Genomic DNA, 23,591 nt, shown 5'->3' on the forward strand with positions numbered 1-23,591 from the left:
TATCTTAAACAAAACATATCATACATTATCACATACACATCAATAGGGTATTATCATCTTTGTAAATATAACTATATTTCATCGCTTCGCCGTCGCATGCTCATTTTACACAAGTTTCAAATCTATTAAACAAGCATTAACTACATAATTGCCAACCAGAAAACGAACAACCGCGTTGGATCGAGACAGAATATTTTAAAGCATTTTGAGCTATCAGATAATAAAAAAGCAGGTCTATATATACACAGGGAATATAAAAAATAAATCCATTTGAAACAATCAATATTCCAAATAGTATATTACAGTTTTCCAGACCAACATTTCCGAAATATTGTATATACATTAATATACACTATTACTAACATTTTGTGGTTTCACAATTGACAAGAAAGATTTTCAGCTTTGAAGTAAACTATCGAAATTTAAAGGTTATAAACAATATCATCAATGGGACCCGAAAAGACCAATAGCTGAAACTTGTTACTTCCAAAAAAAAAAAAAAAAAAAAAAAAAAGAATCTGTAATTTAGATTATCAAGGTTACTGGTTGTAATGAGAAGAGGCCCGAAACTCTCAGCTCGGTTATACGATCACGAATACTACCGATCGAGAAAAGGAAAAACTATTGACTATGAAAATGAAGGTCTTCAAGACATATCGTGAATGTGTCTGACCCACAGAAATATCACTCTCTATATTCAGTATTGTAAAACGATTTTTAACACTTTCCCGGAAATCAAAAATATAAATCGAAGATAGATTAGTATTTAAAACTTCAAATGGGGAGAACTAAAGATTAAAAAAATAGAAGGAAGGTTGAAGAAACAGCACATAGACGTAGAAAAGGACGATAAGAAGAAAAAAGACGCTACCCAAGATGGTATTCGGACCTAACAAAAACTCGCGAAAAGTGTCAATTTTAAAGCCAAACTTTATCTTCTTCGGCCGAATCATTTGGTTCTCAAAATATATACGGCCACCTGCAGGTACCCTTGGCACCATGGAGTAAGTCCATACTCTTATTTGAAGACCTCACAAAGGAATAAGCTTTATGGAATCTGACATATCTGACCAAAACCGCGAAGGTCTCGCTATACTATGATGAAGTATACATAGCAGTCTTAATTTTGAAATTTCAATAACAACAAAAATTGTCCGATGCCACAAAACAGTGAAGAGGAAAGAATTTTGATTGAGATAAAGCAAATAGTTCAGAGGGAAGAAAGAAAAGAATGAAAAAATTTTAATGGGGTAGCCGAAATTTAAAAAAAAAATAAGTAAAAATAAAATTACGAACTACCAAACTTGATGTGTGCCGAAATCTTGCTAGCCACTAACAATCGCAGAGGTCATGGCTCCCGTGGAGCGCCAATAATTTGAACTATTTTCTATAATTAGAAATAGAAATAATAGTAAAATGGGAGATTAGCGCTCTGGTACGCGAAAGGTATCGAAATAAATAAAAGTATGTGTTTACTGTCGTCTGTCCTACGCCAATCTCCCCTAAAATCTCAGTTGTGTACAATACTCGTAAAGGAAACTCAAAACAGAATTTAAAAAATAATTCAGAATAGAGTTAACGACCAAAAATTCATGTCTCGTAAGTCATTTGTTTATCATACACAATTATCCGAACTATTTAATAATTAATCAACAACGTGTAATGTTCTGAATTTAATTCATCGTTATTAAAAGGATATGCGTCATATCAATATACTAATTTCTTTTCCTATCTGTAAGATATTTTTCGATGAGTAAATTTTTAGACAGTGAAAACTCCACCATAGACTAGTTGCTGTCAGACATTTCAGCGAGTTGTATTTTAAATAGCATTTTCTTCTTCCGATGTAGTTTGATTTTCAGTCACATTTTGGTGTTGCTAATCTGCCATATTTGAAAAATTTTTGAAAATCGGACGATATGCTGTTTCTGGTATTGGATGAGAAGCACAATAATATGTAGGCTGTGCTGACTACAAAAAAAAAAAAAAAAAAAAAAAAAAAAAATGGGAAAAATCTTCTTTAGTCGTTTTCTCCTCAATTATAATAATTATTATAATTCGTTTGATACATTATAACGGTATTGGGGTTCGATTCTGTATGTCCTTTATCAGGAAGACCTTTTTTTGTTACTATTGGATTCGTTCACCATTCGTAGGCAAATTTTTATAGCATGTCTGGGGTTTGTTTCTGTTCGCGTGTTAATTTTATGACATGCTGGGTTCGAGCTCTGCTGTCCCTATTCAAGAAAGGAATTGTGTTTATGACATATGGGTTCGATCCTCGATTAAGGCGTCCTTTTGTGACAGAGATGAGTTCATTCTCTGTTCGGACATTATTTTCATAACGGTCTTGGGTTCGATCCTATACGTCACCAGATATAACAAAATGATCTCTGATACAAGGAACCTCTGTTAAGTAAATATCAGGATTCGAATCTTCGAACTGGCTTTCCTTACCGTAGTGGACCAACACCTTGATCGTGGTTAAATTTCCTTTCTCTAGTTACTAAACTTATTAACACCAGTGACAACAAGTATAGATATCTTACCAATCGTCGAAGTATCTCTTGATGTGATATCGGACATTTAACTTACGGATTACATATTGGGTCTGTACTCGATTATCAGGGATCATTTATATTAAGTGTTCAAGCATTGTAGTACATTTCCTTTTGTCTTACATCAGCGTTGTAAAAGAAGCTATTGTGAGATTATGTTTTTTTAATAACGCAAATTAACGACTATTTGATATTGACTGACACCCTAGGGAAGGAAGGAGAGCAATGTGACCAGGTATAGCAATGTGCGAATTGCTATGGATATTTATCGTTGTTCTACCACGATTTATAGTTCAATAATTTCCGACAATCTGAATTTATGGATCTTCTGTAAACAAATGTTGTTAATTCAATTATCTTAATATTTCAAACATGGAGAATTTTTTCAACGTAATAAAATAATATGTCGGTTGTGTCTTTGTCCTTGGACTTAAATACATTATGGACTTAAGCACATTTGAAATATTTTATAACAAAAAACATATAGACACACTGATTTTGCACTAAGCATCCCTTTGCACACAGAAGCAATGAAGGTATTGTCGATGCTGTCCATATATTTCCAGATAGACTAAACTGATTCAATATCAAGACAAGCGTACATACATACATACATATTATTATTATTCTCAGCCGATAAATTTTAATCAGTATAAACGTCACACTGATTTGGTAACAGGAAAAATAAAGTCGACACAGATGGAATGCAATCTATATTACCTGGTAATGGTAGAAGGGTCGATGTTTATTAGTTTATGTAAAACTGATTATTCTTGAAATAATTAATTAAAACTTAATAAATAACATACATGAATTATTTATTTCAGGCACCTACTATATTGTCCTTCTTAAATAAAGGAAGTGACGACTACATTTATCGTAAAGAAGAAATGATAGACCACAACGATATTGAGGACGAGATTGATCCTGGTAATGATAACGAAAGTGACGATGATTAAGAAAACAAATATATATTAAGACTATTAAAAGCAGTATGATAGTATTATACAAGTGCTCACATTAAAATTGCAATATTCAAAAGGAGACATCATAGGAAGCCCAAATTTGCGGAATGTGTAGACAATGAAAGAATAAACAATTAATTGAAACGACTATGCCGTGATAGCTCCCTTGTGTCTAAGCGGTTAGCGTACATGCCTTTGGCGTGTTAGGTCCTCGTTCGATTCACAGCGGGAGCTCATGTGATTCGGAGCCTACGTTAAACTATAGGTCCACGTCTCACATAGCCTCGCTGCTGAACAGGATGCTAAACTAAAATCAAATCAACGACAATGCCGTGAATCAGCAGAAAAACCCAATATGCCATCTAGTGACAGAAATCGGGCAACGGTCAGAGTTACAAGTGAGTGGTGTAGAACATCAGTTTGACTTCAGCGTATGCATACGGTCAAACGACATGTTCTTGCAGCTGGTTACGGCCTTTGAGAGAGAACGAATAGTCGCTAATCAAGAATATAGCATAACCTTCTGCTACATTGGTGTGGTAATGAATGCAAAGCGGTGACAGCGAAGACACTGCGCAACAACATGCAGGATTCCAATCTACGCTCCATACCAAGGGCGGCGAAGACATACGGTTTGTGCGTATAACTGACGAACTGAAAAGCCACATCCCACGCAGTAGCACACTGAATACAGTTCCACGACCAGTTGTACATCATCTGCCAAAGAATGGTATTTTTGCAGGATATTCTCTGAAGCGGCTAAAGTTGATTCTACAGCGTAGTTATGGGAGATAACACTGGGATTTCGAACGTCGATCACGCAGAGACAAAGGGTGACATATCTTATTTTTACATTAGTTCCACTACTGTATGCTACACCATGATGGCTTCATCTAGCACTACCGTAGCACGAGGTGGGGCGACACCTGTATTTTCCATTCTCACGTCCATCTGGTACCGGATGTTATACTGTGAGGTGCTATTGGATATCGAGCACCTCCTACAAACTAACGGAAATTTGACTAACTAGTGATACATGGACGCAATGATGCACCCAGTTATGGTCCTTTAGTGCGGGTTCAGTCAGATGTTACACTCTAGTAGGATAATACGGGATCTTGTCTTGTAGATGCTGTCCATGGTGTGACTGGGCTCAATATTTCCCTGCTTCTTTTACAAGCCCGTCTTTTCAAGCTCTCACGGATTAAGCACGTTTGGGGAAAGGTCGCCCAACGCTTCACCCACCTACAAACTCCGTCTATTACATTTTATTACATCTATGATCGGTATGAGACACACGGTTTGCAATAAAATAGGAGGTCATGCAAAGTCTAATCCTCTTGATGCCGTGCTGAGTTGAAGACCTTTTGACCGCTTAAGGTAGGCTCACATTGCTGTCACTAAGTTGTCACGCGTTTCAGGGAGTGGCCTGTTTAATCTTTTCTGCTTGTGTCGTCAGGTCTTCGCTTCCAACTCACTGCTATCTTGTCTCCGTGTTGGTATTGCACTTTTGCTGGCGAGCAGTATATATAAAACTCAGGAATTATGAGTAATATTTTTTAATTGTAAAGAAATCGTCTTTACTACGATGATTTCTTTTAAGTAGAAACTATAGTTACTTCGGCGCAGTTAGAAGAATGTGATACGGGGCACACCTTATGAATATCATTAGAAGGAATAAGAGAATATATTATTAAGACGAACTGGTGTTTTGTTTTAATTCTGAAACCATTGTAAGAGTACCATGGTTCAGCCGAAATATCCGATGGAGACCATAGTCATAATTGGTAATATTTTTTTTTCATTATCACTGAATAGTTAGCTATAGCTTCTTTACTATCAGAAATTTATTTTACAAAATTATTATATCTCTCCTGATATTAACATCTTGTTACTACAAGCAGTTTTGGTTAATAGTATACAGACTGCACTTCCATAGCCGATAACTTGTTCAAACGGGTTACAACAGAGGTGAACTGGCTTAATAAAAAGAGCGATGTGCAGGGAGTACGCATGGGTTGAATGCTTCCGCCTTTTCTGTAAATGTAGTTTAATTTTAGTTTTAATTTTCAATTGTTAGTATAATTTATCCTCATGTTGTACTTGGACTCCTTCGGAAACTAGCAAGGATAGGCTAACTAGGCCAATACTTATATTGAATTTTGTTTCTCAGCTACATATTTTATTAGCGAAGTCTATAAATTAGTAGTAAGTACTCCGCTTGTAATATTAATGAAATTCACCAGGAGGATTAAACTAACTCATTAGTATGTAGACGAATGAATTTAATATGTCAGTGCTCACTATCGATCGTCATATGGGCTAAGATTCAGGTCTGATGGTAAAAGATGCTATTAAGTAAAACATGTAATCTCAGCTCTTATGAATTGGAACAAATCTCACCAGTTATTAGACATTAATCTGTAGAAACACGGACATACATTTAAATCAGAAAGGTTCGCTCATAACATTTCAGGTCTACAAGTATGTCCTTCTTTAAGGGACGATTAATGTGACACGTTACGAAGAGCAAGTCTTCTGAAATGTAGAACTCAAGTATGTGAGGTATATTGTGAAACAAAATGAGTAACAAAATGAGTAAAAATATATATACCTAGGTAACAATTCCATAATTCTTGAATGTCCTTTGATGCACTATGAACCCAAGACAAGTTTGTGAACAGTAAAGGACGGAAGGGAGCAATTACTTTCAATTTCTACATTCTAAAAGACTAGCTTTTGCTGTGGTAATGAAAAAGAATCATGAAATACCTTGAATGCAATAAAAAAGAGATCGAAGGGGATTTACGTAGAAATAAATAACAATCACAAGACACTTTTGGATAAGAATTATGTAAACCAATATTTTTGTTTGCCATTTGTTCTAAACCCTTCCTTCCTATATGGAACAGGTATTCGCCCTGGTTTCCAGTTTTTGCTAGTTTTCTTCAAATATATTCTCATCATCTGACGACATTTCACATGTTGTTATTTTATAATATGAATCAAAAACCTTTAATCTTACAGGCCATCATATTTCTACACCGAGTATCATGTACTAAAATTAACAAATACGTATCCCTTACAGGTACTTCCTTCGCTCAGAAACTAAAATTAGACGTTCTTCTAGAAACAGTTATGTTCTACTTTTCCTACTACAGTGACTTCATTGGCTTTTTATTTGGGATTTCCGCTAAACATCTATATTTGTAAACCTATGTGTTATTTATCTCTACCATCGTTTAAGATTATATTGTTTCAAGAGCAGTTCCTCTTGTTTTCCTGTTATGCAAATTGTCATGATTACTTGAGAGACGAAACCAGAATTTATAACATTTCAGAGCTTAAACGTATGTTTATCATTGTGAGCATAAGCATTCTTAACTTACCCTAGAAAATAGGTATTGGATGATATGCACATGTTCAGTGCACTCTATATTCGGAATCATTGTACAGGTTTGATTGTAAATTTCGAATACATATTTTTTATCATATGACATATTTCCGAGTTAGGTAGTAAAATTATTTTATAAAACTTGAAATAATTTTTACTCTGAACCATACTCTAATGATTCAAGTTCCGCTAATGTAATTTTACTGACCACTTTTGATGGCAAGGTACAGAAATGCTTTCATGATGTTGTCTTCGATTAAGTACTCTCTTTTTAGCTTAAGTGACAATGAAGTGGAATTCTTTAAAGTAGTAATTATAATACAACTAAAAAAAGAAGTATCTCCCTTGCGTATCCGATTTATTTACTAATATTGAAATATGACAATGTTTGATTTCATGTTCGTTGCTACTCAAATGGATTATATATAAATTTTCAATTTACATTTCAGGATTCATAAATGAGGAATACCATTTCCTCATTTATGAAGAAACTCCTTCTTACGAAATATAACTTGCTTTCAAGACAATGACTTTCATATCCATTACAAACAAAGTTTTCCTTCTACTTATTCGTTTATTTTACTACGCAGGCGAGAATTATGTTAGATGTCTTTAATTTTTCTTTTACATATGAAAAGGCTCCTTTACATATCTAAATGCTCTTTACGTATGGAAAGTAAATGATGAACAAGCGTGGGCGCGCGTACATGAATACATGGTTTCAAAATATTGTATCATTAAGTATTTCAATCAATTTTACTTTTTCTACAAGTAACTATAATAAGAGTTAATAACAAGTCTTATTATAGCTAAAAATTTACATTTTACATTTTTCCGAAGATACCCGAAGTTGGATATAGAAAATTTTAGCATAAAAAGCAATAAAGAATGCGTTTAAGCTTTTTGGAACAAGGTGTACAACGATTTTCTCATAGGAGTAGAATGATATTGCAGAAATTCCGTTTGGAAGATGTGATCCTTTTGGCTTGAAAACAGCTATCGAGGATGGCAGTGGTATAACGTGTGATAAAAATGCTGAAAGGTTCCGTATTTTCACTGCGAAATTCAGACTTCACCTGCATGAAGTAGAGAAGTCAAACAAGTTAAGAAAGTGGTAACCCATACGTTATCAGCAGCTAACAAGGAACGAGTGACAACTCTTCTGGTTTGCTCACTCGACACTTGAACACGCCCACCTTTTATCGCTTGGTCACTGTTGACGAAAAGTGGTTCCTATATGAAACTCTCAAGCGTACCAGACAATGATTGTCTCACGTGACTTTTTCTTAAACCTCAACATCACCCTGCACACACGAAAGTTATGCTCAGTGTGTTGTGAAATTGACGGTAATTAGTACATTACGAACTCCTTCCATCTGGTCAAACCATCACTGCTCACTTCTACTCTCAGCAGTTGCGAAGATTGCATCGTGCAGTGCACGAGAAGATAACGTTGTGGGCCTCAGCGGTGTGTTGTTTCTGCACGATAATGCCAAGCCACATGTGATAAAGAGGACTCAGATTGTAGTATGCACCACAGTCATTGGATCTTGCGCTAACAGATTACCACCGGTTTCATTTCCTCGACAACCACCTCCGTGTGAGATGATTCGCAAATGAGGAATACCAAACAAAACGCACTCACAGGCTTCTTTGCATCTCAGACCACAAAATTTTATTACCAGAGTCTTGTACAGCTGAAAGAACGTTGGAAAAATACTTTGGATTCTGCTGAATATTATTTCAAATCCAAAAGGTACGTATCCACTTTATTGTTCTTTATCATTGCTCTAGAACGGCAAGAACTTTTTTCGATTATCTTGTAGTTAATTTCTATTACTAGCTTTGAATTGAATATTAACTTAGAACTTAATAGATCTTCTTGAGATGGTAAATAGATTTCAGAAGACCACATATGGCTATTCTTTTAATATTTATTATTCTATGAAAATGAACAATAAAGCATGAAGAAGTAGGAAATTTCTGTCACTTCTGTCTTCAGTTGAGTGATTGGAATAACGCGATATTTTCTCAAGACACTGAATCGATTCCGAAAACATAATATTGCTTTGTAGTGTCGTTCTTTTTCAATGGAGATCAACGTCGGGAATGGAAATGGGTTGTTTGTACCGTTTCCAGTTTGAAGACGGGGTAGCGACGTTTATTGAACCCATTTTTGGGACGGTAAACCAATGGGAAATGATGACTTCTAGATAAGTGTTACTGTTCATGCTCTCTCTAATACTTGTCCACAGACGGACATAGTTGTTCTACACGACTTCCGATATGTATGCACAGTATAGTTTGGATTTCTAATACTTACAATTCGTTATTGATGTTAAACAAAATTTACCACGTTCGTTCTTCGTTGACGTAAAGCCACTAAGTTATTTCAATCTTACGTTCACATCGCGCTATATAGATAAGAAAAAGAAGTGTACACAATGAAACTTTTAGCCTCAGGTTAGGATGACACCATACGAACACGAACCACAAGCTTAATTCTATTGTTTAAAATTATTAAGGAGTTTAATTTACTAACAAGAATTTTGTATATACACAGGAATGCAAAACGTAAGGACAAGATAACATAAGATAAATTAACATACGATGTTGGGTAACAATGGATATGAATGTAAACCGGGCAATATGTTGTCATATGTCTTTCGTATGTGCACAAGACCAAGCAGTTGCACAGCGTGACGCCAGAATTACCCTAGCGTCAAAGGGTATCACAAAGTAAATGAATAAAAGTAGCGAGACCCCGCGTGTTAGTTACAGAGCCCTTAAAGTGCTTTACAGTGCCTTATTCGCAACAAAATAACTCGGAGACCACATTTGGGTAACTTAACACAAGGAAGGATCGTCAGGAAGCAGGAACGACGACAAAGTGTGACGAATGTGTTCCCGAAGTTTTGTATCGTCTACATGTTTCTTTCATGTGGAAGAGAAACAATTCAAATCAGAGACAATACTGTGCGAAGAAAAATATGAAGGACTATCATTGTCATCAATAGCAAGGGAAGAATGCTAAATTGTGGAACACTCAAGAGAAACTGACATGAAACAATGGGTGTAATTGCAAACGCTACTAAGAGAACTGCTAGTCGCAGAATGCTAGCCTGCATCGAACATCACAGTTGGCGGAAATGTTTTCACGAGAAGATATTCGGCGTATGGACTGGCCCACCTCTTATCCCACTTCAATCCTATGGAGTAAATTTGGGAGATGTCTGGTATGGAGAAACATCTTGCAGCACGTCCAGATGCAGCAGGGATCATCCAACAATTATCAACATCGCTGCTGAAATAATGAAACTGCATACTGCAACAAGTCGGTACCAACTTTGGAAGCAACGTAGGTGCATGTTGAAGAGATTGCATTGCTATACGTAGTGAAATCACATCCTTTTGAAAACCTTGTCACTCCTTTTAATGTAATAGTATATTAGTGGCTTCAGTGTAAGTTATTGCCTGATTATAAAAGTTTCATTTATGTTCTTTCAATCATGTGTTTCTTTGTATAAATTACTTGAGCGCTAGCTATTTTCTATGAATGATTCAAGTTTCTCCAATGTATGCTATTTGGGAGTAGCACAGCATCCTAAACCTACTTTCTTCTTTAATATTTGTACACCAGTTACTTACAATGTCTGTCCGTGCGTCAGTGAGTTCCGGAGAGAAAATTCGCAACACCTATTTAGTGGATAACCAACAATTATGATAACTACATAGAAGGTCAACGTTTGGACTCTAGTTTGTTGATTAAAGTGGCATTCAAAAACGAAGTTGTAGAAATCAACCAATTCCGTTCATACATTTATTGCTATAGAGGAAAAGCAATAATAATTAGTGAGATGCTGTTCCTTCGAATAGATTTATCGTTCAAAGAATAAATACAAATTTGTCTCTTAACCCCATATTTAAACCACAATTGGAGCAAATCAACCACACCCGGTTATGACGTTGACGGTTATTACGAGCAGCCGATTTCCTGAATCAATGGACTCCGAAAATATATTCCTTTTAAATTGTTATCTCTACGAAAACTTGGGGATACGGACAAAATCTCGCGGCCGAAACATCGCCGCCCAAAATCTCGCCGGCCAAAACCTTGCGGGACAAAATCTCGCCGGGCCAAAACCTCGCGTGGCCAAAACCTCGCCGCCCAAAACCTCGCGGGACAAAATCTCGTCGGGCCAAAACCTCGCCACCCAAAATCTCGCCGGGCCAAAACCTCGCCGCGAATGAAACTTTATTTTAAAATTTATCCAATGTGTTTCTTAATATGCAATTCCACATTAATAATAATAATAATAATAATTATTATTATTATTATTATTATTATTATTAATAATAATAATAATAAGAAGAAGAAGAAGAAGAAGAAGAAAAGATACAAAACATCGTTTGCGTGGGCTTTCTCGGGTTATTCCCGTTTCCTCCCACTTTCTTTATTCGATCATTTCCTTCATCCTAGTCATCTACGTCTCCTTTAACCTATAGGGCATAATCAAGGGACGTCGTAAAAACTCATATATTATTTCATACTTTCATAAATATTATTAGATTTTTGTTAAAATTGTAAGTTTTTGGATGTTCCAAAGTTCACGAAACTAACCTCGTTAGTTGTCATTACTTTCCTTATGCAGACTTTCTTTCCCTATAACCAGTTTAAAAACATCCTGTCGCCCTACCTTCACATTGAAATCCTCTAATACAGAAATAGAATTTTCATATGGTGTCGCGGGACTTGGTCAAATACCCGTGATACTTCTTCTGAAACAGCGTCTTTTATACCGTCATCATTATCATCTGTTGGAACATTTACATTTTGGTCAGGCGAGATTTCGGGTATGGCGATATTTTGGGGCGCGAGGTTTTGGCCCGGCGAGATTTTGGCCCGCGACGTTTTGGGCGGCGAGGTTTTGGCCAGGCGGGGTTTTGGCCCGGCGAGATTTTGTCCGACGAGGTTTTGGGCGGCGAGGTTTTGGCCAGGCAAAGTTTCGGCCTGGCGAGATTTTGGGCCGCGAGGTTTTGGGAGGCGAGGTTTTGGCCAGGCGAGATTTTGGTTCGCGAGGTTGTCGCCGCGAGGTTTTGTACCCAAACCGAAAACTTGAAGTGGTAGAAATAACACTAGTGCTTCCGGTTTCAATATTAGTTGCGAAAATATCATGCACAATATGAAGCCGAGGTCCTTCACATGGTGCACTCTTTGTATTTGCACTACTTGTTTATATGAAACACTATAATGAAGCAAACAGCTACCATAGGCATTGAACTTTAACCAACTTCAAATCCATTTCAGTAATATATGTTTCTTTTTTACTTTCAACAATTATTATGTATGCCATTTTCCTAATTTCAGCTGAAATACGAATAAGTTTAACTAGGAAAGTCCATACCAAGTTTTATTAAAATCAAGTAAATTTCAAAACCAAGCATTCTTAGTTCAGTTCGGTAAATGAACGTGCCCAAGCGCACATCTGCTGGAGAAATGTCACATTTAGAAATTTCATCCATACGTAGTAACGATAATTCAAATTGTGAATCCTTTATATAACAGTTTATTTAATAACACTTTTGCAAATACTTTAACCAATTCGAATTAAAACAATAGGGTGTATATAGAGATGGAATTTTCGTTAATGTGGTGTGTGCGAAACGTAAAGAAAAATGCGTAGGATATATGTTTCAGGAAACCTCAAACTTTCCAAGCCAGAACTCACGTTTATATTATCGCGAATTTTTGCGAAATTCTGCATTGCATGCGACAAATACAAATGAAAACGAGCAAGTGGAATTCTTGTTAATTATTACTAGTAATAATTAAAAGCGCATTTCCAATATTACGGAGTTACCTTAAAGAAACGCTGCAAGTATTTAAAAGCTTTGCGAGTTATTTCATCCAGAAATTGTTTCACTTCATAAGGATGTAGACATCGACAAAACTGAACTGCTGTTTAAATCCTTGACTGTTTTGTGGTGGAAATGTTCATGATCTGTTGGTTGCTTACTGTGAATTTAAAAGTAAGGTCGGTTATTAAAGTTCTCAACAGTGAAGATAGGGAAGTAGGCATTGTATCATTGCTAAACAGTTTAAAACTTTACCAATGGTCTTTTGCTGTCAGTTTCTTTACGTTCTACATGGTTGCCCGTCTCGAGTGTTGATGACAAGGGATTATTTTCCAAGTATAACATGATTGTTGCTGACAGGAAAACAAACTTGAAAGAAGAATTGGTAATGTCTTGTTTCATGTTATCCTTTAACTAAGGATGAGGTTAGAGAAAGTGTGTAAATTTTTATATTAATTTCTATATTTCAGTGAATACATTAGTTAGAATGTGCACCTAATCAAGTATCCTCATTTTTGTATTAGATATACACCTTAGTACCAAAAATATACTGATTGAAAGTTCCATATTAAAGAAAAAACTTGTGCTCCATTTAAAACAATAAATGCGACAAAAATGTGAAAATTGTGATAATTGATGCTACAAAATATCAAACTTGTTGCGAAAAAGTTTCGTCTCTGGGCATATACCATTTTAAAGGGTTATTGTACTAACTTCAAGTACGCTACGTGAAACAGCTAATTCTTGCTTTCTAGAAGAATGCTCATTGTGAAACAAAACAAAGCAATCAAACATTCTTGATTTCAAATTATTTCAATCAAAATTTTGCATTCTGTTACAGTTTTGGAAGAAAAGACTTTCCCATAGAATGATTATATTTCAAACCCAATTTATGATTAGCCCTACTTGTGATTTTACTTTGTACCACTCTATATAATTTAATAAAGAAAATAAATAATAATAACTGTGGATATATTTTAGGTCTCACGAGAAGAGAGGAAAAATCATCATCTGGAAAATGTATAAATCATATGAATAAAGGTAAGTATTATGTTGTAAATACGAACAGATAACAATTAAATAGTCAGAAGTGAATGTACTAGCAACGAATTACAGATGTATATGTATATTTAAATTCAAAACTAAATTTCAAACTACTGTACTAAATGACCGTAATAATTGGATCATCTGAATAAAATGTTCATGTTTCACTAACTCTAGGATGCTTCAAAAATAATCATATCTATAATGCGCGACGAAGTTATTTAACTACCTGGATAATTCACTGATTACGTATGGTAGTTTTCCTTGATAGCTTTTAGCAAACATATGCACGTGAAGTTCCTACAATCATGGTGTTTAATAGCATTTAGAGATAAGTTTTGAACTTTAAATTTTTGATTTGACACTTTTACTAAAAGGAATGGTGAATAAAAGTATGAAATACTGATCTTTTCTCTTTGTTCAAACATATAATAAAAAATGAACTTAAAACAGCCGTACATATTATTAATCATTACGGTATGTTTGAGATAGAAATGAAGTGTTTTGCAGAGTGTCTTGTATCAACAAACAAGAATAATAATGAAAGTAACAAACCAAATCTCTGAAAAAAATTCTTTTATACGAGTACAAACGATGCTTTTACATGCAGAAATAAAATTGCATCTACTGACGAGCCACTGCGGCTTAGTGGTAAAGAGCTCATCTTAGTACATGGAGTTCCTAGTCCAATTCACAAGTGGGCTTTGTGATGAGTAAACAACATGTTCATACGTTCTTGGAGTTCCTCCAACTTCTTCATTCCACTATATTATTTATCATTATCACAGTCTCCCTTAGATTCAGAGCTTAATAGTAGGACAGTAAACTAGAAATTTCGTTTTATTCTATTTTCTCACTTACTCTGTCAAGACGTTAAGTAACTTTACACAGAACTGTGCATTGCAAATTCAAAACCTAACACTCAATAAGATTATGAATAATATTATTAGCAACTTATTTCTTCGTCTATTTCTGATAAGAGATTCCACACAAGTGTTGAATGTTTGAAATGCGTTTTCTGGATACTGACTTTCTGTACCATCTAAAAATCCAGTGTAATTATTAGTCTTCTTCTGACAGTATTTGAAGTGATTCTCTTCTATTTTTGTTGCGCAATTACTTTTTGTTCCTCAGTTACTTTACATACCTTATTTATTTAGATAAATTACTGGCTTTTAGTATTTAAAAAAATCCTTGTATAAAACCGAAACGTTATGACAACTATATCTGGAGTGCCCTAAAGTGAATAAATGTTCATTTTGTAGAGCATGTTAGTACTAAATATTTTCGTATCATCTGGTCCACAAAATCACGCCATACATTTCTGGAATTCTTCTTTCCGTTGTTTGAAATGTTAACGTGTAAATATTTTTTGCTGAAGACGAGCATGTATATTCTTCTTCACTTTATTTATATGATATCAACGTTACTACAGCAAGTTTGTAATCCACATTGAAACACAATATACTTTTATTACTTTCTGGTTAATACGAACTTCTTTTTTGTACTAATTCACTGTACCCAAAAGGCTGGCACATTTCCTTCTAAATGCCCCTGAAAGATTAGCACAAGTTGAGTTTAACGTCCCTTTCAGCAGCGAGGCTATGTGAGATGGGAGATAGGACAAGAAAAAATCTCGTCAGGAGTCAAATGTCATCCGTCGCTACATCTTAGCGTGTGGTGACCTTCAACTACCTTATGGTTAGCTTTTTCCTATATAAGAAAATTGATTCACTACATATTTTAATGCCTCGTCTACTTCAATAAAGCTTTTTACCTACTAATCGGCTTTAAAAACATATTTGGACCTTTTCCCTTGCTTGGTAAAAGTTGTCTATCAATTCCCGAGAACAGCCCAGGCCAGTAAGAGAAAGTTCAGTTTTTAATAAGCTTGTTCAAAATAGGCGAGAACAAGGCAAATGTGTCAAGTTGCAACTGCCCTTAAAAATTATACATCCTGTCAAAACTTAGGTTTCTCTGAATTTCACAAAATCGATTTAGGAACACTGCAACTTTACCAAACGGTGCTCCAGACAAAATCAGTCCATAAGCTTTATAATTAGAGTAATTGTAAAGTTTCACCGAATACACAACACTTGATCACATTTGCCATGATAATAAGAGAACAGAGGTCTTGAAAAGTAGGCTGTAACGATTATTTGCATTTTTCAGTCGGCTTCAGTGATTCTGAAATTCTGAAGATTTTTCAATAAATGATAGTCGATAAACAAATGTCTTGCACTAACAAGTCTGCCATGCTCGACATGTATCTTTGCATGTCTCTCGTTTGGAACAATACGTCAGGTTCCATTAAGTTCAACCTAAAGTAACTAAGTACTTCGACCCCTATCATTATTATCATCATAAATATGAAATTAGTCAAAACAACCTCCTTGAACATTTAAGGTAAATCAATCGAAAATATTTTATGACATATTTGGAAGTAAAAATGAATATAAGTCATGAAAAATTATTATCGTCTTTGTAATACAAACAAAATTATGTTAATTAACTTACCAACAAAGAGTCAAAATAATTCTGGCATTCTTGTGTTGAATGGAAATTTCTCTTCTACTGCAAATTATTTCTCGGAAAATTTTATATTAAAGCTGCATTGATCTGTTGGCTAATCAGACAGGTAAATAAGGGAAATCAATTTTCCCGGAACAAGTAACATTAGAGTTTGCTAATACTGTAGATAGATTCAGATCTTTGATAATAACTTACCCGTGTTGATCAAAAAAGAATATCTGATCTAACTAACTCGCCTTCGGTGCGAGCGGTTCCGGGTTCGATTCCCAATGGGGACACTCGGTCGAAAAAATGTAAAATGCTTTTTCAGGCCAGCCACCCTGAATAAGGTTTTCCAGGGTTTTCCTCATTCACACCAGGCTACTGCCGGAGTGGTACCAAATTTATAGGTTCCAGGCCGCTTTCTTCCTTCCGCAATCCTTTCTTCCTTTTCCCCGAATAGTGTGCTAGCCGAGGGACATCATCCCTCAAAGGTGAGGGACTAAATGGCTTTAGATGCCGACAGAGCAGAAATCTAAATTCTCCCATGATCTAACTAAGTATTGACATAGTCTGCAGTATTGATAATCTAAGTATTGAAATAAAAAAAAAAACAATTAAAACAGTTTTAAACAAATGAACTTCCAATAGAAAAAGTTAAACTTTTGGATTATTGAAAAGGTTTTCCAAACTAAACAATTCAAACGAAACTTTTTATAAACAGTAAAAGGAATGTTTTGTATTAAAAATAAAAATAAGGAAATTTCAAATGTAATTTGTATAAAAAGCAGATAGTGACAAAAATGTCCCTAATATGAAATTTAAAAGAATTTCTGTAAATCTTTTAAAAAGGAAAAATGAACAAATATTTTATACTGAACAGATAGTAAGACTGCTCAAAAGATTGTTTTCCATCAATGGCCTAGACATGAGTTGTTCCTAAGCTTTAAAGTGTAAAATCGTTGACATATATTAATAAGTTTCAATAATTATCTATCAGGTATCAAGTCTAAAATTTGGAGTTAATCAGAGAGAAAATCAAACAATAATATTTCATCAAATATAACCTTCCACAAAAGGCGGACTATGTATAAATTATACCTCTAAATTTTAAAATTCAAAGTTGACATTGTTGTAACATATAAATAGGTTCCAATAATTACCTAGCAGATTTTATGTTGATAATTTCATTTTCACGTGCGAAATTTGGAGCTAGAGTCAGCGATCAATCAATCAGATTCCACGAAAGATCACTTTCTAAAAATGATTTCAGACTATAAATGATCTCTTTTCAAATTGGGAAATTCTTCTTGTACATTATTCTCTTTTAACAATTACCTAGTGGGTTTTAACTACAGAATTTCCATTATTCCATAATAGTGTCCCATAAGTAAAATTACAAAAGCACACCTCGGCAAGATATTTCAATTCATAAAACTGTCTTAAGTTTTCCTTTTAATAGAAGAGATATGTGAATTAGACTTCAAACATTTCCTGTTTTTTCAAATGAATTATATATATATATATATATATATATATATATATATATATATATATATATATATATATATATATATATATATATATATATATATATATGACGTCAGAACATTTTCCTGACACGACACATTTTATCTCCGTCGTTTCGTAATTAAGAGTGGTCGTCTGCAATTTCTTTTTTTAAGAATGTGTATTTCATACACTGATTTTTAACAAGAATTGTTGTAAAGTAAAAGTTTTGAGACGGATGAAATTACACCTGCAAAGAAAATATTTGAACAAGAAACATTTTCAAATTTATCCAGTTCTCAAATACAGAAAATCTCATTTTGGAATTCCATAAGTTTTGGTTTCTATATTTTAAGAAACATCGTGAACTTGGTACATTTTATGATTTATTAATTTTCAAATGATTTAAGGACATTACATTGACTAAATCTTCTGTATCAATCCATGAGATCATATGTTGTGATGAAGCTTCATCAAAGAGGATAAAGTAGTCAATACCGTATTACTTCGAAATACGTATTAAATACGTAAATATCTGGCAGATTGTTACCCATTAAGACGAACAAAGTTGGACCAATCAACTTATAAAAATATGTATTTGTGTCGTTCAGTGTTTACCAACATTTATTTTTGACAATTTTCAAATTTAAAGAGATTTTTACATATCCTTCTCAGAATTTAAGATAATGAATCTATGTATCCATATCCATATCCCAACTATGTTCCCATTTAACCACATCATACAATAAGTCTCATAATTGAGGAGAAAGTGGGTAATTCGGATTTTTGGCAAAGTTTCGCCCTTAGAAAGTTACGACATATACCATCGAAACATTCAGAGGTATATACCTTTGCTCTACCCAGCACTACAAAACTTAAGTTTTGAAAATTTCCAGAATTTAAAGGGGTGATAAAAATAAACTCCTCCCAAAATTTGGAGGAGGAACAAGTACTCCTACCAAAATTTAGTAGAGTGGTCCTTGGCCATGTCTTCGGCCATAGATCATTAGTCCTGGCCAGACCTAGAGCCGAGACCAAGGGGCATAAAAGCAATTCAAGGTCTGGGCATATTACTTGTATCAAATAATTTCTTTCAATTGTATACACCGTCTGATGTATGTTTACTAGTTTGAAAACCATAGTGATAAGGGGAAAAACTAATTTATGGAATAAAACTCTTCCATCTTTTATTGATATATTTTTCAAAAAGTTTAGTTTAATTCTAGAGGATTGTTATTATTCAATATTATTTAAGAAATATAAAAATATTAAATACAATCTGAATATTTTGTATATGACTTTTATTACCGCAATCTTAAACTCATCGCAATATTAAACATATAATAATTGTTTCAATACGCTTACTTATAACGTATTATGCTAAAATGCGAGTTTTGGGTATAGATTATTTAAAGTGTTCAATATTTTGTTCATTGCAGTGCATAGAATTCACTTGTTTAGTTTGGAAATTTAAACTAAAATCTGATTATTAATATCTACGCTATCTATTTACTACCAACACTGCCAAAATATTCCTTAAGTGCTCATACTATAAATAATGCTTTACTATGTTGAACGTAACCGAATTCTTTTTAGTGTTTTATTCATTTACTTCTACTTATTTATCTCTTTTTATCTTTTATTACCTCCCACAATTTACACAATAAAATTGTATTCCCTTTGCATCATTATTCCAAAACTCTCTGTGCAAACATTAAGTTCTATATAATTTGGCTCATTATTACTGAACAACTTATTCTAGCTCTTTCTCGATAGGCTACTAACTATTTGCTGTGCATGTATGTGGTTTTATTTCGCAATATTCATTATTTGAAATTAGTTTTCAGTGTTGTCACAAGAATTACTTTTTCCATTTTTCAATGTTTGAAAATAATCAAGTTGAAATATGCAAAGTTGTACTCTAAGGTACCTGTCCCAATTCGCACTATTTTCGTTCTTCGTTAAGAGAACATAATATATAATAATTGTTTCATAAGGTCGTAATATGTTCCCCTCTTCTGTACTGTAATGGAAACATTTATCCTATTGTAAAAGTTGACAATTATTCTTGTTTGCTGCTCTGCAGATATGGCCTTAACTAGTCTTTGGTGTTACTAAAACACCATATATACAAAAAGTGGTATATTTTGCAATTTAATATGTTTGTTAATACATGCAATGTACCCATGGCTCTATAGTGCGTTCAAATACGTTTCTATACTTTCGAGTATTTACTTTTTTAATATGTCTATTTATACATCTGGGTCAATCCAAATGAAATCGACCAATTTCCAGGTAAATGTTGCTGCCTAAATTTATTTATTTATTTATTTTTACCTAAGATTGTACCACATTTAGGGAGTTGAAAACGGGTATTAGTTTATTTTTAGGGGTGCATGTTTGTTTGTGGCGGCCATTTTGTATAGGCGCCTGAGCGTATTTTGCACTTTTCAGAAGATTCCGTTAAACACTGTAACTTTTTTAGATTTTAAAGGTAATGAGTTCAAACTAAAACCATATGAAAGATAATGGAATGGACAACACTCTGTGTTCTGTGCACTTTGAGACGTACTTTAGGACGTTGAAAAAAGAAGCTCTTAACATTGAGGTTGGAAACCTAGAAATGTCCATTTTGGAGGGTAAATTTTGAAACGAAATAAATTAGACTTACCTTCAATTCTTTGTCTACCTAGAGACTAGGTAGTAAACAACGTCCCAAACAAGTTTCAGATCTGAGAACCTTATACTTATTTTTTTTTATTTTTTAAACTTTGCGAATTTTAGAAAATTGTTCATTTTCACCATAAAATATTTCAGGGAGGACAGAAGTGAAAAATCCCAAATTTGCACAAAATAGACGATAGTTTTGCAGTAAAAAGAGGGTAAAATTGCATAACTGAGACTTGAGTAGTTTCTGAGTTAAAAATTGTTGCAGTAATGTGAAATTCACGATTTTAAAAACTGAACAGATGTGCAGATTTAGTGTTATATAGTATCTCAGGCATACAATTTATCTGTGTTTCATCGGAAGAAATGCAGTCAAACAGCAAGAAATTCGAGATTTGCTACTTGTAAAAGACTTATTAATACCAGATCATATCATCATAGATTTGTACCTCTGCCGAAAACACGAATCAGATGTTATGAATACTCACAATCACTACTCCAGTACTTATAGAACACAGCGTGTTGTCATTTTCATCTGATGATACAGTAGCCCTTATTTATGACAGAAATGGTGGATTGGGGAATTGAAGACATCACTGAGGAAAATAACGGTCTTTTTTTATCACTTTTTCCATCCCCATGGTCCAAGAACCTCTATTAAACTATGTACGAATGACAAAGTGTGGGTGCCAATCAGTAAAGTTCGCCGGAAACTCACACCCACAGAGTACGCAACTCACAGGTCGTACGTTCAATATTAGTGGCAAACTTTTTGCACAAATTAGTCAACTATTTACCTCATTGATGTCTTAACAGCAGCGCTATGTGAAGAAAAAGAAAAACAGACGGCTTTCGTTTTTTGTACAATACGTGATTCATAAATTATGCACACCTTACCCATTTAACACTCCTTTCGGGTTATTTTGACATTTGCTACAAAGTTTATATTCACTTCAATGATATTAAAACCCAGAAGAGAAAATCCTTATAGCTCAGAAACTACTCAAGTCTGGGTGATGCAATTTTACCCACTTCTTACTGCAAAACTATCGTCTCTTTTGTGCAAATTTGGAAATTTTCACTTCTTTCCTCCCTGAGATATTTGATGGTGAAAATACGATTTTCGAAAATTGGCAATGTTTAAAAATTACCAAAACAATCAAGTATATACTTCTCAGATCTTAAACTTGTTTAGTACATTGTCTATTATCTAGTATGTATGTAGACAAAGAATTGAAGGTGAGTGTCATTTATTTCGTTTCAAAATGTACATTCCAAAATTGTAATTTCTAGGTTTGCAACCTCAATGTCCAGAGCTTCTTTTTCCAACATTCTGAACCACGTCTCAATGTGCACAGAACATAGAATATTGTCAATTCCATTATAATTCATATGATTTTGGTTTGTTCTCATTATCACTAAAACCTAAAAAGTTACAGCGTTTAACGGAATGCATTAAAAAGTTCAAAATGTGCTCAGGCGTCTATACAAAATGGCCGCTACGACAAAACCTGCGCGGCTAAAAATAAATGAATGCCCGTTTTCAACTCCCTAAATGTGGTACAAATTTATGTAAGAAATTAGTAAAAAAAAAAAAAAAAAAAAAACACTACATTTTGTCAGCAACCATACTTGGTCGATTTCATTTGGATTGCCCCATCTTCTAGCAGCAAAGAACGAAGAGATATCTTTTTATGCTTCTTATTAGTGGCTTAGGAAAGCTTTATCGTCATTAGTAGGAACGCTGCAGATAGCAACTATTTTGAGAATTTGAACATTATTTAAATATAAGAGCATTCCAGTAGCATTAGAAAGATTTACCCCGTCAATGTGACTTTGTTCATCTGTAAATACCAAAACTCCACCTACACGTGTCAAGGACTTGTTGCAAAGGCTAAGTATATTTTGATACAGAATATGCAAGTAATTACCTGCTACATCTTGAGATAAGCTTTCAGCGCAGTACGGTTTTACATTTAGTATTTAAATGTTTCGTAAATTTTGTAACTTTGGAATACACTTCATTTGTGTTGTAGCATTTTGCATTAGCAGAAATTTTCCAAAATGCATAGAAAAGAAGCAACTAGAAATCATATCCTAGCAAATTGTTCTCTTTTATTTAACACTTTCCAATTTGGGTTCATTATTCGCTGACAAAGAAATTGGCTTATTGGGAATCAGTTTGATTTCAAATGTTAATAAGCTCATTTTCGTCAAATTTCTGAATTAAATTATTTCAAATGCCTTGGAAGAAAGTCTTACTAGTATGATTCTCGGTTTGTCTTCTGTCGATGTAAGCATTATCTTCTATCATTTCTAAAATGCTTTCAAAACTTTTGTCTGCACTTTTGTTTCGAAAGGTAAATTCATTTCCTAACCGATTTGATCTAATTTACTTACTTTGTCCTCTAGAGTTCCTACCATTTGCTTTGGCTTCCGATTTTCTGTTTCCAAAATTTCTGAGTTTTAATTTATAATAGATTTCTCTAGCTCAGAATTTGCTTACTAAATTCATCAACTTTGATAAAAACTTTGTCTTTTCTAGGTCCCGAACATTATCTTTCATTTGCACAATTTGTTGCATTTTTGCCTGAATCTGACTCACTTGTTGCATTAGTTTTTTCTCAGATCCATATTTTAGTATGAATAATTTCAGTTTTATTTTTCGCTTTGCATGTATTTTAGTTCAGACTTGTAATAATAGTTTGTTGCTCCTAATTTTCGATTGTATCCTAATAGTAAATCTTTTAATATTACACATTTAGCTTTGGAAAAGATGTTATTGCAGGCAAAGTAGTAATTTCCTTCAAATTATGACCTGAAATATCTCTTCCAAACGCTACATAAATCAGATGTAATCGTCGAAGTAGACAAGAAGATGAAAGCGATTGCACTACACGCCCTACTAGCACGAACGGTGAAAGAAGAAGCCGATTTTAGGTTCATATTCCAACATAGAATCCCATGTCAGAAAGAACTCTCTCTTTTGTGACAGGCTCTTTATATATATATATATATATATATATATATAAATAGGAATGTCGCTAATATGTAGCATGAATGCAATTTAAACATATTGGTAAAAGG

General features: G+C 34.0%; 1 long non-coding RNA gene across 1 annotated transcript in view; it reads left to right on the forward strand.

Moving 5' to 3' along the window:
- LOC145683441 (uncharacterized) overlaps positions 1–3,481 on the forward strand; it is a 48,631-nt gene extending 45,150 nt beyond the window's left edge. The window contains exon 3 of the long non-coding RNA XR_014131097.1: positions 3,386–3,481. This is a non-coding gene — a long non-coding RNA (uncharacterized LOC145683441). The remainder of the gene's footprint in view (positions 1–3,385) is intronic.
- The last annotated feature ends 20,110 nt before the right edge of the window (positions 3,482–23,591 follow it).

The sequence above is a fragment of the Thermobia domestica genome, chromosome 4 (assembly GCF_964235325.1).
Source record: "Thermobia domestica chromosome 4, izTheDome1.hap1.1, whole genome shotgun sequence".
Lineage (NCBI taxonomy): Eukaryota > Metazoa > Arthropoda > Insecta > Zygentoma > Lepismatidae > Thermobia > Thermobia domestica.